This window comes from Leptonychotes weddellii, chromosome X, assembly GCF_054177405.1.
Source record: "Leptonychotes weddellii isolate Sample4059 chromosome X, ASM5417740v2, whole genome shotgun sequence".
Taxonomy (NCBI): domain Eukaryota; kingdom Metazoa; phylum Chordata; class Mammalia; order Carnivora; family Phocidae; genus Leptonychotes; species Leptonychotes weddellii.
The window spans coordinates 46,039,337-46,056,659 of NC_138385.1; positions in this window are offsets into that span (position 1 = coordinate 46,039,337).

A 17,323-nucleotide genomic window follows, 5' to 3' on the forward strand; every position below is an offset into this window, starting at 1 on the left:
ATGAGAGAAGATATTTGCAAATATCAGATAAAGGGATAGTATCCGAAATCTATAAAGAACTTATCCAACTTAACACCAAAAAGTAAATAATCTAGTCAAGAAATGGGTAGAAACCATAAACAGACATTTCTCCAAAGAAGACATACAAATGGCCAACAGACACATGAAAAATGCTTAATATCACTTGCCATCAGGGAAATACAAATCTAAACCACCATGAGATACCACGTCACACCAGTCATAATGGCTAAAATTAACAAGTCAGGAAACAACAAATGTTGGAGCAGATGTGGGTAAAGGGGAATCCTCTTTCACTGTTGGTGGGAATGAAAGCTAGTACAGCCACTCTGGTAAACAGTATGGAGGTTCCTCAAGAAGTTAAAAATAGAGTTACCTTATGACCCAACAATTGCACTGCTAGATATTTACCCAAAGGTACAAATGTTGTGATCCAAAGTGGCACATGCACCCCAATGTTTGTAAGAGCAATGTCCACAATAGCCAAATTATGGATAAAGCCCAGATACCCATTGCTCAGGAGAATGGATAAAGAAGATGTGATATAGATAGATAGATGATAGATAGATAGATAGATAGATAGATAGATAGATAGATAGATGATAGATAGATAAATAGATAGATACAGACATAGATATAGATATATAGATATAATGAAATATTATCCAACCATCAAAAGGGATCAAATCTTACCATTTACATCAACATGGATGGAACTGGAGGGTATTAGGTTGAGCAAAATAAATCAATCAGAGAAAGACATTTATCATATGATTTTACCCATATGTGGAATTTAAGAAACAAAACAGAGGATCATAGGGGAAAAGAGGGAAAAATAAATTAAGACAAAATCAGAGAGGGAGACAAACCATGAGAAGTTCTTAAATATGGGAAAGAAACTGGGGGTTGCTGGAGGGGAGGGGAGTGGGGGGATGGGGTAATTGGGTGATAGGCATTAAGGAGGGCACCTGATGTAATGCACACCTGGTGTTATATGCAACTGATGAAGTACTGAACTCTACATCTGAAACTAATGATAAACTATACGTTAACTAATCGAATTAAATAAAATAAGTTAATTAAAAAAATTCAAGCCCCTGCATGGTTGTGTGAGTGCTTTTCTGGGACAAACTGGTACAAGCCACAGGGTGGTGAGACCTTCCCACAGAGGATCAGTGTGTGTGTGCACCATGCCAAGTCCCTAAAATTTGAAGTTTTGAAAACCAGCCACACACCTGTGATAAAATGTAGGGACACTGAGCCATTGCCAAGTTGGTGGACAGTGCAGACACAAACAGGGTGAAGGCAGGGATCCAAAGAAAGCCTGGGACACAAGACAGGAGAATATTCACTCTTCTGTGAATATTCACTCTTCCTGAATAGTGGTGGTGCGAACTCCCCTGTCCAGGAAAGGGAGCATGTCCATGCTATGCTTCACCCCTTCCATCAACAGGGATGGATTTCTTGGATATATCTGCATCCATTTGTAAATCTGTGGCATAAGTCATAATCTCTGAGTCTTTTCTATTTTGGGGGTCCCTCCTCCTAGTTATTCTGTTGATGGGTGGTTGAGGGAATGTATAGAGTCCAAATTATTGACCACAACCCAAGCAAGATGCACTGGTTTTCTAGGGATCTTAGGGTTATTGGCCTCTTGTTTTTCCAGCCTGTTTTCTGGGGGAGGGGCCTGCTGCGCTGTTACTCAGGCAACCCTGTTTGGGCAGAGTTGCCCTGCCCCCCTGTGGCGGGTTATGGGCTCAGTGGGAACCAGTTCTTTGGGGCTTTTGTTCTCTGGCAGCTTTCCACATCTCTTCCTAGAGTCAGAGCAGGAGAGTCCGTTTCCAACGCTCTGCCTTAGAGCAGAGAGATTGCAGTCTGTTCTTCAGTGAGCTCTCCAGGCCACACTATCTCCATTTCTGTCTGTGCTGCTATAAACTGCAGCATCCTGGGTTGTGCACCCCTCTGCAGCGCTCCCAGTCTTGCCTCCAGGTAGGGGCACGTCTCTGCCCTTTGTGCTTCTAAAACTGCCAGCCGCTCCGAGTTCACACATATGACCCTGCTGCTCTGGGTTTCCATCCCAGGGGCTGCCCTAAAGTCCTTTCCCAGCCGCTACCGGTCTGCGAGTCTGTGCCCCGTCCCCAGCGGTGTAGGATCCTGATGGCCAGGCTCCTTCCCGTTGCCGTTTATCCTCTGATATCTGCCCGCAGGATCACGGGTCCCTGCTTTGTACCTCAAAACCAACCACTCACGATATTCTGTTTGTAGAGATCCAGATCTATTTTCTTACATCTCAGGCTGATTTTGTGGGTGCTCAGAGTGGTCTGGTAGATATCCAGCTCAATTCCGGGAACCAGTTGGAATAGGGTCCCCTATTCCTCCACCATCTTTTTTTAAATACATATATTTTTAAAAGAAACATAGATAAATGGAATAGAATAGAAAATCCAGAAATGGACCAACAACTATAAGGACAGCTCATCTTTGACAAAACAAAAAAAGAATATCCAAGGGAAAAAAGACAGTCTCTTCAATAAATGGTGTTGGGAAAATGACAACAACATGTAAAAGAATGAAACTGGACCACTATCTTACACCATACATGAAAAGAAGTTCAAAATGGATGAAAGACCTAAATGTGAGACAGGAAACCATGAAAATCCTAGAGAACACAGGCAGCAACCTTTTTGACCTCAGCAGTAGGAACTTCTTACTAGACATGTTTCCAGAGGCAAGGGAAACAAAAGCAAAAATGAACTTTTGGGACTTCATCAAGATGAAAATCTTCTGCCCAGCAAAGGAAACAATCAAGAAAACTTAGAGGCAGTCTACAGAATGGGAGAAGGTATTTGCAAATGACATATGTGATAAGGGGTTATATCCAAAATCTATAAAGAACTTCTCAAAATCTACACCCCAAAAAACAAATAATCCACACGTTCTGCATGGAGCACTGGGTGTTGTGCACGAACAATGAATCATGGAACACTTCATCTAGAACTAATGATGTAATGTATGGGGATTAACATAAGAATAAAAAAAAACCAAATAATCCAATTAAGGAATAAGCAGAAGACATAAATAGACATTTTTCCAAAGAAGATATCCAGATGGCCAACAAACACATGAAAATGTGCTCAACATCACTCACCATCAGAGATATCACCTCACACCTGTCAGAATACCTAAAGTTAACAACACAGGAAACAATGTATGTTTGCGAAGATGTGTAGAAAAGGGAACCCTTTTACACTATTGGTGGGAATGCATACTGGTGTAGCTACTCTGGAAAACAGCATGGAGATTCCTCAAAAAGTTAAAACTAGAACTACCTTATGATCCAGTATTTGTACTGCTGGGTATTTACCCAAAGGATACAAAAATACTGATTTGAAGGAGCACATGTACCCCAGGTTGTATAGCAACATTATCAACAATAGCCAAATTATGGAAAGAGCCCAAATATCCTTTGGCTAATGAATGGAATATTACTCACTCATCAAAAAGATGGAAATCTTGCCATTTGCAACAACACGGGTGGAGCTGGAGTGTATTATGCTAAGCATAATAAGTCAGTCAGAGAAATAAAAATATCATATGATTTCATTCATATGTGGAATTTAAGAAACAAAACAGATGAACATAGGGGAAAGGGGAAAAAGAGGGAAGCATAGTGTAACAGACTCTTAACTATACAGAACAAATTGACGGTTGATGCAAAGAAGGTGGGTGGTGATGGGCTAAATGGGTGATGAGTATTAAGGAGGGCTCTTGTCTTATTGAACACTGGGTGTTGTATATAAGTGATGAATCACTAAATTCTACTCCTGAAACCAATATTACACTATATGATAACTAGAATTTAAATAGAAATTTGAAAAAAAAAATTTTGAAAAGATACATGCACCCCTGTTTTTTGTAGCATTATTTACAATAGCCAAAATATGGAATCAAGCTAAGTGGCCATTAATATAGGAATATGTAAGGAAGAAGTGGTATATATATATATATATATATATATATATATATATATATATATTAACTATATATTACACAGCCATAAAAAGGATGAGATCGTGACATTTGAGACAACCTGGATAAACCTAGAAGGTATTATACTATGTTAAATAAGTCAAAGAGAAATACAAATACCATGTGATTTACTTATATGTGGGATCAAAACAAACAAATACACAGAAGAGACTCATAAATACAGAGAACAAACTTGTGGTTTCCAGAGGGAGGGGTGTTGGGTGGTTGGGTAAAATAGGTGAAGGGGGCTAAAAGGTATAAACTTTCAGTGATAAATTAAATAAATCTGGGAAATGAAAAGTTCGACATAGGGAATATAATAAATAATGTAGTAACATTGTATAGTGACAATGACTACATTTATAGCAGAGAGCATTTGGTAATGTATAGAATTGTTGAATCACTAGGTTGTACACATGGAACTAATATAACATTGTATGTCAACTATACTTAAATAATATTTTTTTAAAATAATTCATTGCGGGCGCCTGGGTGGCTCAGTTGGTTAAGCGACTGCCTTCGGCTCAGGTCATGATCCTGGAGTCCCGGGATCGAGTCCCACATTGGGCTCCCTGCTCAGCAGGGAGTCTGCCTCTCTCTCTGACCCTCCCCCCTCTCATGCTCTCTATCTCATTCTCTCTCTCAAATAAATAAATAAAATCTTTAAAAAAAAGAATTCATTGCATATATATATGCAATGAATTATTTTTATATAATTTGCAATGAATTATTTTTATATATTGTGTATGTATATATGTATATATTACATCTTTATCCATTCATGTGTTGATGAAACACTTAGGTTGTTTCCATATCTTGCCTTTGTTAATAATACTGTAATAATCAGGAGAACTCAGGAATCACTTTGATATCCTGTTCTCATTTCATTTGGATAGATGCTCAGAAGTGGCTATTAGTGGATCATATGGTAGTTCTATTCCCAATTTTCTGAGGAACTTTCATACCATTTTCCACAGTGGCTGCATCAGCTTGTATTCCCATCAAGAGTGCACCAGGTTTCCCTTTGATCCACAGTCTTGCCAACACTTGTATCTCTTGTCTTCTTAATAATAGCCATTCTGACAGTTGTAAGGTAATATCTCCTTGTATTTTTTATTTGCATTTCCTTGATGATGAAAGATGTTGAGCATCTTTTCATGTACCTAGTGGCCATTTCTGTGTCTTCTTAAAATGTCTATTGAGTTTGTATGCCATTTTTTAAATTGAATTGTGTTTTTCGTTATTGAATTTTATGACTTTTTAAATTTAAATTCAATTAGCCAACATATAGTACATCTTTAGTTTTAATATAATGTCCAATGATTCATTAGTTGTGTATAACACCCAGTGCTTATCAAATCACATGCCCTCCTTAATGCACATCACCCAATAACCCCATCCCTCTACCCACCTCGCTTTCTGCAACCCTCAGTTTCCTAGACTCAAGAGTGTCTCATGGTTAGTCTCCCTCTCTGGTTTCTTTCCATTCAGTTTTCCTTCCCTTCCTCTATTGTCCTCTGCACTATTCCTTATATTCCACATATGAGTGCTATGAATTCTTTATAGATTTGGATATTAATTATCAGATGCATGGTGTATAAGCATTTTATCCCATTCTGTAGGTTGCCTTTTCATTTTGTTGTTGTTTTGGCTGTGCAGAGGCATTTTACTTTGATGTAGTCCCAGTTATTGATTTTTACTTTTATTGCTTGTTCTGTTGGGGTCATACTAAAACAAACAAACAAACAAATAACAAACAAACAAACAAAAACCAAACAAACGAAAACATTGCCAGACCAGTGTCAAGGAGCTTTTTCCTATATTTTCTTTTAGAGGTTTTATGGAATCAAGTCTTATGTTTCTTTAATTAATTTCAAGTTCATTTTGGTAAATGCAGTTATCCTGTTTTCCCAAAACCATTTGTTGAAGTGATTATCTTTTTTCCGTTAAATATTCTTTCCTATTTTATCAAAGATTAGTTGACCATAAAGTTGTGGGTTCATTTCTGGGATTTGTACTCTGTTCCATTGATCTATGGGTCTGTTTTTGTGCAAGTACTACACTGTGTTGATCACTACAGCTTTGTAATATAGCTTAACGTCCAGAATTGTGATGCCTCGAACTTTACTTTTCTTTTTCATGATTGCTTCAGGTATTTGGGGTTTTTAGTGGTTCCATATGAATTCTAGGATTGTTTATTCTAGCTCTGTGATAAATGCTGTTGATATTTTGATAGGAATTGCATTAAATGTGTAGAGTGCTCTGGGTAGTAGAGACATTTTAACAATATTTGTCCTTCCAGTCCATAAGTATGGAATATCTTTCCATTTCTTTGTGTCATCTTCAATTTCTTTCATCAGTTTTGTATAGTTTCAGGGTACAGGTCTTTCACCTCTTTAGTTGGGTTTGTTGCTAGGTATCTTACTCTTTTTGGTGCAATTGTAAGTGGGATTGATTCCTTTATTTCTCTCTCTTATTTTAGTTTTGGTTTGCTTCATTACTGGTGTGTAAAAATGTAACAGATTTCTGTACATTGATTTTGAATCCTGTGACTTTACTGAATTCATTTTTCCATTCTAGCTGTTTTTTGATGGAGTCTTTCATGTTATCTATATAAAGTATCATGTCATCTGCAAATAGTGAAAGTTTTACTTCTTCTTTGCTGATTTGGATGCCTTTTATTTCCTTTGTTTTTCTGATTGCTGTGGCTAGGACTTTCAGTATTTTGTTGAATAAAAGTGGTGAGAGTGAACATCCCTGTCTTGTTCCTGACCTTAGGGGAAAACTTCTCAGTTTTTTTCCCATTGAGGCTGATATTAGTTTTGCATTTTTCATATATGACCTTTGTTATGTTGAGATATGTTCCCTGTAAACCACATTCTTGAGGTTTTTATCATAAGTGGATACTGTACTTTGTCAAATGTTTTTCTGCATCTATTGAAATGATCATATGGTTCTTATCCTTTCTTTTATTAATGTGATGCATTATGTTGATTAATTTGTGAATATTGAACCAAACTTGCAACCCAGGAATAAACCCCACTTGATCATGGTGAATGATATTTTTTTTTTAAAGATTTTATTTATTCATTTGAGACACAGAGATACAGAGAGAGAGGGAGAGAGAGAGCGCATGAGCAGTGGGAGAGGCAGAGGGAGAGGAAGAAGCAGACTCCCCGCTGAGTCAGGAGCCCGATGTGGGACTCGATCCCAGGACCCTAGGATCATGACCTGAGCCGAAGGCAGACGCTTAACCATCTGAGCCACCCAGGCGCCCCGTGAATGATATTTTTTAATATATTGTTAAATTTGGTTTACTAATACTTTGTTGAGAATTTTAACCTCTATGTTCATCAGGAATACTGGCCTGTAGTTCTTTTAATGGTGTCTTTATCTGGTTTTGGTATCAGTGTAATGCTGTCCTCATAGATGGAGTTGGAAATTTTCCTTCCTTTTCTATTTTTTGGAACATTTTGAGAAGAATAGGCATTAACTGTTCTTTAAATATTTGGCAGAATTTGCCTGTGAAGCCACCTGGTCCTGGACTTTTGTTTGTTGGGAGTTTCTTGATCTCTGATTCAATTTCTTTACAGGTTATTTATTTGTTCAAGTTTTCTATTTCTTCTTGTTTTAGTTTTGGTTGTTTATATGTTTCTAGGAATTTATGCATTTCTCCCAGGTTGTCCAATGTTTTGGCATATAGTTTTTCATGATAATCTCTTCTAGCTGTTATTTCTGTGGTGTTAGTTATTATTTGTCCTATCTCATTTGTGATTTTATTTATTTGGGTCCTTTGTCCTTATTTTTGATATCTCTGGCTAGGGATTTATCGATTTTATTAATTTTTTCAAATAACCATCTCATGGTTTCATTGATCTTATTAATCTTTTCCATTGTTTTCTTATTCTTTTTTTTGGTTTAGTTTCTATATCACTTATTTATGCTCTCTTCTTTATTATTTCCTTCCTTCTTCTGGCTTTAGGCTTCATTCCTAGTTATTTTTTTATAGTTCCATTAAGTGTAAGTTTAGGTTGTTTATTTGAGATTTTTCCTGCTTCTTGAGGTAGGCTTGTATTGCTATATTAATTTCTCGTAGGACCACATTTGCTGCATCCCAAAAGTTTTGGACTATTGTGTTTTCATTTTCATTTGTTTCCATATAATTATATTTTTTCTGTGATTTTTCTGGTTGACTCTTTCTTTGTTTAACAGCATGTTGTTTACCCTCCATGTACTTGTGGTTTTTCCAGATTTTTTCTTGTTATTGATTTCTAGTTTCATAGAGTTGTGGTCAGAAAAGTTGCATGATATGATTATAAGCTTTTAGTATTTGTTGAGCCCTGATTTGTGAACTAATATGTGATCTACTCTGGAAATGATCTCATGTGCATTTGAAAAGAATGTATATTCTGCTGTTTTAGGATGGAGTGTTCTGAATATATCTGTTATGTCCATGTGGTCCAGTGTGTCATTCAAAGCCATTGTTTCATTTTTTTATATTCTGTGTAGATGATGTGTCCATTGTGGTAAGTGTGGTTTTAAAGTCCTCTACTATTATTGTATTATTATCAATTAGGTTCTTTATGTTTGTCATTAATTGTTTTATATATTTGGGTGCTCCTATGTTGGGAGCATAAGTATTTACAATTGTTAAATTTTCTTGTTGAATTTCACCCTTTATTATTATATAGTGCCTTTATTTTTATTATGTTCAGTTAACCAACATATAGCTCATCGTTTGTTTTTGATGTAGTGTTCAAAGATTCATTAGTTGTGTATAACACCCAGTGCTCATCACAACACATGCTCTCCTTACTACCCAACATCCAGCTACCCCACCCCCCCACCTCCCCTTCAGCAACCCTCGGTTTGTTTTCCAGAGATAAGAGGCTCTCGTGGTTTGTCTCCTTTTCTGATTTCTTCCCATTCAGTTTTCCTTCCCTTCCCTTATGATACTCTCCACTATTTCTTATATTCTGCATATGAGTGAAACCACATGATAATTGTCTTTCTCTGATTGACTTATTTCACTTATCATAATACCCTCCAGTTTCATCCACGTTGATGTAAATAGTAGGTATTCATCCTTTCTGATGGCTGAGTAATATTCCATTGTATACATATACCACATCTTCTTTATCCATTCATCAGTTGAAGAGCATCCTGGCTCCTTCCACAATTTGGCTTTTATAGACATTGCTTGTTCATCAAAAAGTTAAAGATAGAGCTACCCTATGATCCAGCAACTGCACTACTAGGTATTTACCCCAAAGATACAGATGTAGTGAAAATAAGGGGCACATGCACCCTAATTCTCATAGCATTATATACTGCTTTTTTTTGCCTCTTGTTACCATCTTTGTTTTAAACTTTAGTGTGTCCAATATAAGTATTGCTACTCCAGCTTTCTTTTGGCACCCATTTGCATGATAAATGGTTCTCCATCCTGTCCCTTTCAATCTTCAGGTGTCTTTAGGTCAAAAATGAGTCTCTTGTCAGCAAAATATAGTAATAAAAGGGAAAAAAAAAACAAAAGTGACAAGACAAAAGAAGACAGTAACATACAGGGGAAAAAACCCATAAGGCTTGCAGAGGATTTTTCTGCAGAAACTTTGCAAGCCAGAAGAGAGTGGCATGACATATTCAAAGTGCTGAATGGGAAAAATCTGCAAACAAGAATACTCTATCCAACAAGGCTATCATTCACAATTGAAGGAATGATAGTTTCACAGACAAACAAAAGCTAAAGGAGTCCGTGACCACTAAACCACCTCTGCAAGAAATATTAAAGGGTGTACTTGGAGTGAAAGGGAGAGACCAAAAGTGACAAAGACAAAAAAGATTAAATAAAATCTCCAGAAAAAACAACACAAGTAATAAAAAGGCAATAAATACCTATCTATCAGTAATTGCTTTGAATGTAAACTAAACACTACAATCAAAACACATAAGGTTACAAAATGGATAAAACAAAACAAAAACAAAACAAAACAATCAAACAAACAAAAAACCAAGACCTATTTATAAGCTGCTAACAAGAGACTCCTTTTGACTGCAGATTTTTCCCATTCAGCACTTTAAATATATCATGCCACTCCCTTCTGGCTTTCCTCTACCTATGTTTTAATTAGATTGTTTGATTTTGCTACTTAATTGTATGAGTTCTTTCTCTTACTCTATGAGTGTATATACATATATATAGATATACATATGTGTACATGCTCACACACACATATATGTACTTTATATGCATTCTTTAATCCCTTGTCAAATATGTGACTTGTAAATATTTTTTCATTCAATAAGTTGCCTTTTCATTTTGTTGATTATTTCTTTTGCAGTGCAGAAACTTTTTAGTTTGATGTCTTCCCTCTTACTGATTTTTGTTTCTGTTGTTTGTGATTTTAGTGTCCTATCTAAGAACTTATTACCAAGATAAATACCAAGGAGTTTCTTCTAAGAAATACCCTGGTTTGTTCTAAGTGTTTTATGATTTTCAGTCTTGTTTTTAAGTCTTTAATCCATTTTAGTTAATTTTTGTGAGAGTTGTAAGATAGATATCCAATTTCAGTCTTCTGTACATAATTATGCTGCTTTCCAGCACCATTTATTGAAGAGTTTTTCCCCTTTCTCTGTTGAGTATTCTTGGCTCCCTTGTCAAATATTAGTTTACCATATGTATGGGTTTTTTTTTTTTAAATCCTAGTGAAGAATATAAAATACAAAAGACAAAGACATTCCTTGTTTAGCAAGAGGAGATCTTTAAGTGTTCTGCTATGTTAAAAAGTTAAGGGGACTATAAAAGTGGATATTTCTAACTAAAAAATGTGAATATAAGCATATTTCTGGAATTAACAGTGTTAGAATAAAGTAATAGAAGAGCTTGTAAAGAACATGATTGAATCAGTGAGGGATATAATGTGATGTTGAGTATTTTCCTAAAAGCTTTCTTTCACAGGAAAAACAATATCCCACAGAGTTGTTTTCTTATCTAATGGACACAGTCTCAATACTTATAATGAAAAGCCTGCATTAATTTTGCTTTCTGGTGTACTATTGTTATTTGTGGGGTGATTTAAATATTAGACTTGCTAGGGCACAATAACCCAGTTTAAAATTATCTGGCAAGTTTCCCTATGCTCAGCAATACCTCTTATTCTTTAGAACAATTTTGTTTAACAAAGCTTTGTTGTACTTTTTCAAATACACTATTTTACTCCAAACCACTGGTTCTGAATACAATCAATAGGACATTTTATGAGAACAATGCAATTAAAGCATAAAAGTCAACAGCATGACTAAAACAACACATATCCCTATATATTCTTAGTTTTCATTTACAATATGTAAAGTATAAAATTATACCAATTATAACATGATGTTTTATTGGAACAGTTAATAGTTCCTTCTATCTGATGTCATTATTTTCTGTTCAAGTCATATTTTGTGACTTGAAATAATAAAATTGATAAAATTGCATAGCCCAAGCTCACAAAGGTATTTTGAGAGATTATTGTTAAATTTTCCAACTTTTACATTCTCCTGAAGCAGACATGAAACTGATCTATAGTATATACATCCTTTGAGAAAGGGAAAGTGATAAAAATTAAAAGGAATGAGGTAAAATTTATTCTATTGCCAGGATAATCACTATCCATCTGTGATAACTTAAAGAAATCATCTTATCTTTCTGAGTATAACTTTTATCCTGTACCAAAAAAGTGGATTTAATAATTTATTATTATATTCAGAGAATAAACATTTATGGAACATCAAGTATATGTCAGATCCTGTGCAATGTATTTCAAGTAGTCATCACATTCTTTGTGGTTTGTACATAGTAAGAAATAAATTGTATATTGAGACACAATACACATACATATACATAAAAATAAAACTGAAGCAAGCTTATACTGTTTTCTCTTTCCTCCCTTTTATCCCTTTACCTTGTCTTTTTTCCTCCTTTTTTAATTCCATTATAATGTATTTCATTTAAATAAAATATTGTTTTCAACTTATCAAATATGTTTCATGATCAATGAATGGCTCAAAACTACATTTAAAAAAACATTAAGTTGGAGGGAAAATGGCAGTGGAGTAGGACCCTAGGCTTATCTCATCTCATGAACACAACTAGACAACTATCAAATCATCCAAAATATCCCAGAAATTGACCTGAAGACAGTCAGAACAAACTCCACAGCTAAAAGGAGAGAAGATGCCACATCCAAGAAGGTAAGAAGTGCAGAGACATATTTTATAGGATAAATGGACTGAGGGTGCTGTAGAGGGAAGGAAGTCATGGTCCCAGAGAAGTGCAAGAGAGAGAGAGGAGCACACAAGGAAATGCAAATGGAGAATGTTTCCCCAAAGACATTGGCTTGATAAATGAGAGGGGTTGGACTTTGTGTTCTTGCAGCCAGCTGGGCTTAAAGACTAGAGTTTCAAAGGTCAGCAAACTTGGCTGGGAAAGAGCCTGGATGGCACTACCATGCTCCTGGAGAGAGGGCAGGCAAACAACCTGTGTGTAGACAGTGTCAAAATAGCAATATGAAGAACACCTGGGTCATACAAGGTTGAGATTATTCACTCTTCTCAGAGCCTGTCCCTGAGAAGCAGCTTTCATGGAGACTCCTCTCTGGGAACAAAAGAGCCAAGTGGCACCATTTCCCTTCCCTGCCCCTTAACATAAACACAAAGTCACCTGTGGGAAGCAACCCAGCACCAAACTGGCTGCCTAATTTACTTACACCAAGCCCCACACCACTGCACTCTGGTGGGACTGCCCTTCTCAATCAAGCTTGCCTCCATCCCAGTGTGATGTATCCTTCCCTCAGAAGAATAGCACAATCCCCTGCGCCCACCACATCTCTAAAGCTTGGAGTTTTAATGCTCAGCAGGCTTACCTGGGATAAAGCTCTGAGGACACTGCACTGTTCCTGGAGAGAAGGCAGGCAAACAAATCAGAGACAGACAGTGTGGAAACAATATTGAAAAACACCTGGGGCACACAGGACAGTGATTAGCCCTATTTATAGTACCTATCCCTGAGAGGTAGCTTTCAAGAAGCCTCCTGTTTGGGGAAAAAAAGAGGTGTCTGGCACCATGTCCATCCTCCACCCTTTGGCATAAACACAGAGCCACCTGTGGGAAGCAACAGAGTGCCCACACGAGCTGCCTAACTTGCTTACACCAAACCCATATCCCTGCTCTCTGGCAGGACTGCCCCTCTCAGTCAGTCTTGTCTCAGTCCCAGTGAGGCAGGCCCCCTCTCCAAGAATACCAACACAAACCCCTGCCCACACCACATCTCCCAATCAGAGAGTTCTGCAGGGCCTCAGTTCTCATGGAAGTGGTGTCAGATCTCATTTCACAAGCAAACCAGAGTATGCCTAGTTAAAATTTGCCACGTTCAGGCCAGAAACCAAACAATGCCCACTTCAGGCAAGGACAGCCCCTGCAGATAATGACCTGAAGGATAAGGCAGCCAAAACACATCAGAGTGCCTGCAGAACACACAAGAGACATTCCTTGAAGGGGCAGGCCCTGGATACTACATGACCTCTTCTTCATAAAGCCATTACTCTCAGGACAAGGAACATATTTGGCTTTTTTAACATACAGAAGAAGGCAAAGACTTGGACAAAATGCCAAGACAGAAGAATTTATCACAAATGAAAGACCAAGATAAGGACAGAGCCAGAGCTCTAAGCAAAACAGATATAAGTAACATGTCTCATGGAGAATTTAAAGCAACAATTATAAGGTTACTCACTGAGCTTAAGAAGAGAATAGAAACAGCAGTGAGACCCTTACCACAGAGATAAAATAGTTAAAAAAGAATCAAACACAGATTAAGAATGCAATAAATGAAATTGGAAATAGGTTCGATGTAATGAACATCAGTCTAGAAGAAGCAGAAGAATTAATTAGTGACATATAAGGGAAAATAATGGAAAATAATGAAACTGAACAAAAGAGAGAAAGAAGTTATGGAACACGGGAATACTTATGGAACTCAGTGACTCCATCAAATGTAATCACATTAATACTATAGGAGTCTCAGAAGAAGAAAACAAAGAAAAGGGAACAGAAAATTTATTTGAGGAAATAACAGCTGAAAACTTCCCTTATCTAGGGAAGGAAACAGACATCCAGATCCAGGAGGCACAGAGAACTCTTATCAAAATCATCAAAAGCAGGGAAACACCAAACCATATTGTAATTAAATTTGTAAAAGATACTAATAAAGAAAAAAAAAATCTTAAAAGCAGCAAAAGAAGTCCTTAACTTTCAAAGGAAGACCCATAAGGCTAGAAGCAGATTTCTAAACAGAAACTTGGCAAGACTGAATGAAGTGACATTATAGATATATTCAAAGTGTTGAATGAGAAAAATCTGCAGCCAAGAATACACTATTCAGCAGGGCAATCATTGCAAATATAAATAAAGATAAAGAGTTTCTCAGACAAACAAAAACTAAAGGAGTTCGTGACCACTAAGCCAATTCTGCAAGAAATATTAAACAGGACTCTTTGAGTGGAAAGGGGAGAACAAAAGTGATAAAGACAAGAAAGGATCAGAGAAGATCTCCAGAAACAATGACAAAACAAGCAATAAAATGGCACTAAATAAATATGTATCAATAATTACTCTGAATGTAAGGGGACTAAATGCTCCAATCAAAAAACAGAGGGTCAGAATGGATTAAAAAAAATAATAATAAAAACCAACAAAGCTCATCTATATGCTGCTGACAAGAGACTCATTTTTTAATTATTCTTTAAAGATTTTATTTATTTGAGAGAGAGAGTGAGAGAGAGCATTGAGCAGTTGGGAAGGGCAGAGTGAGAGGGAGAAGCAGGCTCCCTGCTGAGCAGGGACCCCAATGTGGGGCTCCATCCCAGGACCGCAGGATCACAACTTAAACCTGAGGCAGACGCTTAACCAACTGAGCCACCCAGGCACCCTAAAAGACTCATTTTAGACTTAAAGACACCTGCAGATTGAAAGTGAGGGGATGGAGAAATACTTACCACGCAAATGGTTGCCTAAAAGAAAGCTGAAGTAACAATACTTCTATCTGCCAAACTAGATTTTAAACAAAGACTGTAATAAGAGATGAAGAAGGGCACTATATCATAATAAAGGGGACAATACACACAGATATATAACAATTGTAAATATGTATGCACCCAACATAGGAGCACCTAAAAATACATAAAACAGTTAATAACAAACACAAAGGAATTCATTGATAATAATACAATAATAGAAGGGAACTTTAAGATCCCTCTTACATCAATGGACAAATCGTCTAAGTAGAAAATAAGAAAACAATGGCTTTGAATGACACGCTGGACCAGATGGACATAACAGATATATTCAGAACATTCCATTACAAAACAGCAGAGTACACATTCTTTTCAAGTGCACATGGGACATTCTCCAGAGTAGATCACATACTGTGTCACAAAGCTGGCCTCAATAAATAAAAAGAGATTTAAATCATGCCATGCACCTTTTCTGATGTTATGAAACTAGAAGTCAACCATAAGAAAAAAATTTGGAAATACCACAAATACATGGTTTTCGTGCTCTCTTGTCCCTTCCTCCATTGAAGGAGAAAAAGAAAAGATGGTTGTCTATGAGCCAGGAAGCAAGCCCTCACCTGACATTAAGTCTGCTGGTGCCTTGATCTTGAACATTCTAGATTCCAGAAATGTGGGAAATAAGTTTCCACTATGTATAGCTACCCACTTTGTGGCATTTTGTTGTAGCAGCATGAACAGACTAAAACAGCAATTGATACTGAAGTGGGGTGACTGCTATAGAAATACCTAAAAATGTGGAAGAGGCTTTGGAACGGGTAATGGGTAGAGACTGGAAGAATTTTGAGGTGCATGTTAGAAAAGTATACATTGCTATGAATGGACCATTAAGGGTGATTCTGATGACAGCTCAGAGAGAAAGGGGGAGGGCTATAAAGTCTTAATCTTCTGAGAGTGAGGGAGAAAGAGAAAAAGAATGAATGAGAGAATATATATACTTTTTTCAAGAAATGTGGCATACATTCCTCTTCATTTTGAGGAACACTCTACTTTCCTCTAACTTTCATCCTTGTTTTTTTCTTCCCCTTTCTGAATTCACACTGAGCAATTTTTTAAAGATTTTTTTTTATTTATTTACTTTTGCAAGAAAGAGAGAATGAGAACAAGCAGGGTAGGGGTAGAGGGAGAAGCAGACTCCCTGCTGAGCAGGGAGCCTGATGGGGGACTCGATTCCAGGACCCCGGGATCATGACCCGAGCTGAAGGCAGACACTTAACCGACTGAGCCACCCAGGTGCCCCACAGTGAACAATTCTAAACCTTCTTTCACATAACAAGTGAAATATTTGAAAAGAGTACTCATTTGCCTGTATTTTCTCCAGTTTTATTAAGGTTAATTGACAATTGCAATTGCAAATATTTAAGGCATACCACTTGATGTTTCAATATATGTATATATTGTTAAATAATATAAAACAAGCTAATTAACATATTTATCACTTAAAATAGTTATCTTCTTTTAGTAATGAGAACATTTAAGATAAACCCTCTTAGCAAATTTCAAGCACACAATATAGCACTTTTAACTACAGTCAGTTTTATACATCAGATCCCCAGAAATTACTCCTTTTATATAAATGAAACTTTGTACACCTTGATCAACATATCCCCATGTCTTGGCAACCACCATTCTATTCCCTGCTTCTATGAGTTTGACTATTTTGGAATTTACATATAAATGAGATCATATAGCATTTGTGTTTTTCTGCATCTGGCTTATTTCACTTAGCTCTCATTTTCTACCACGAGAGTGTTTATGGGACCTTCTATAGTCTGCCATTTTGCTGGTGTCACTCCTGAAGTCTCATTTGCATTCTCAGTAGCCTTAATCTCTTCAACCATATTTGTTATAACATTTTCATTAAGATATAATAGATATATAACATTGTGTAAGTTTAAGGTATACAACATGTTGATTTGATACATTTATATATTGCAACATGATACCACTATAGCATTAGCTTAACAGCTCCATGTCCCATAATTACTATTTCTTTTCTGTGCTAACATTTAAGGTTTAGTGTCTTAGCAACTTTGAAGTATATAACACAATATTAACTATAACCACAATGCAGTACGTAATCCCCAGAACTTTTTCATCTTCTAGAATCAAATTTGTACCCTTTAACATCTTCCCAATTCTGCTACCTTCTAGCTCCATCATTA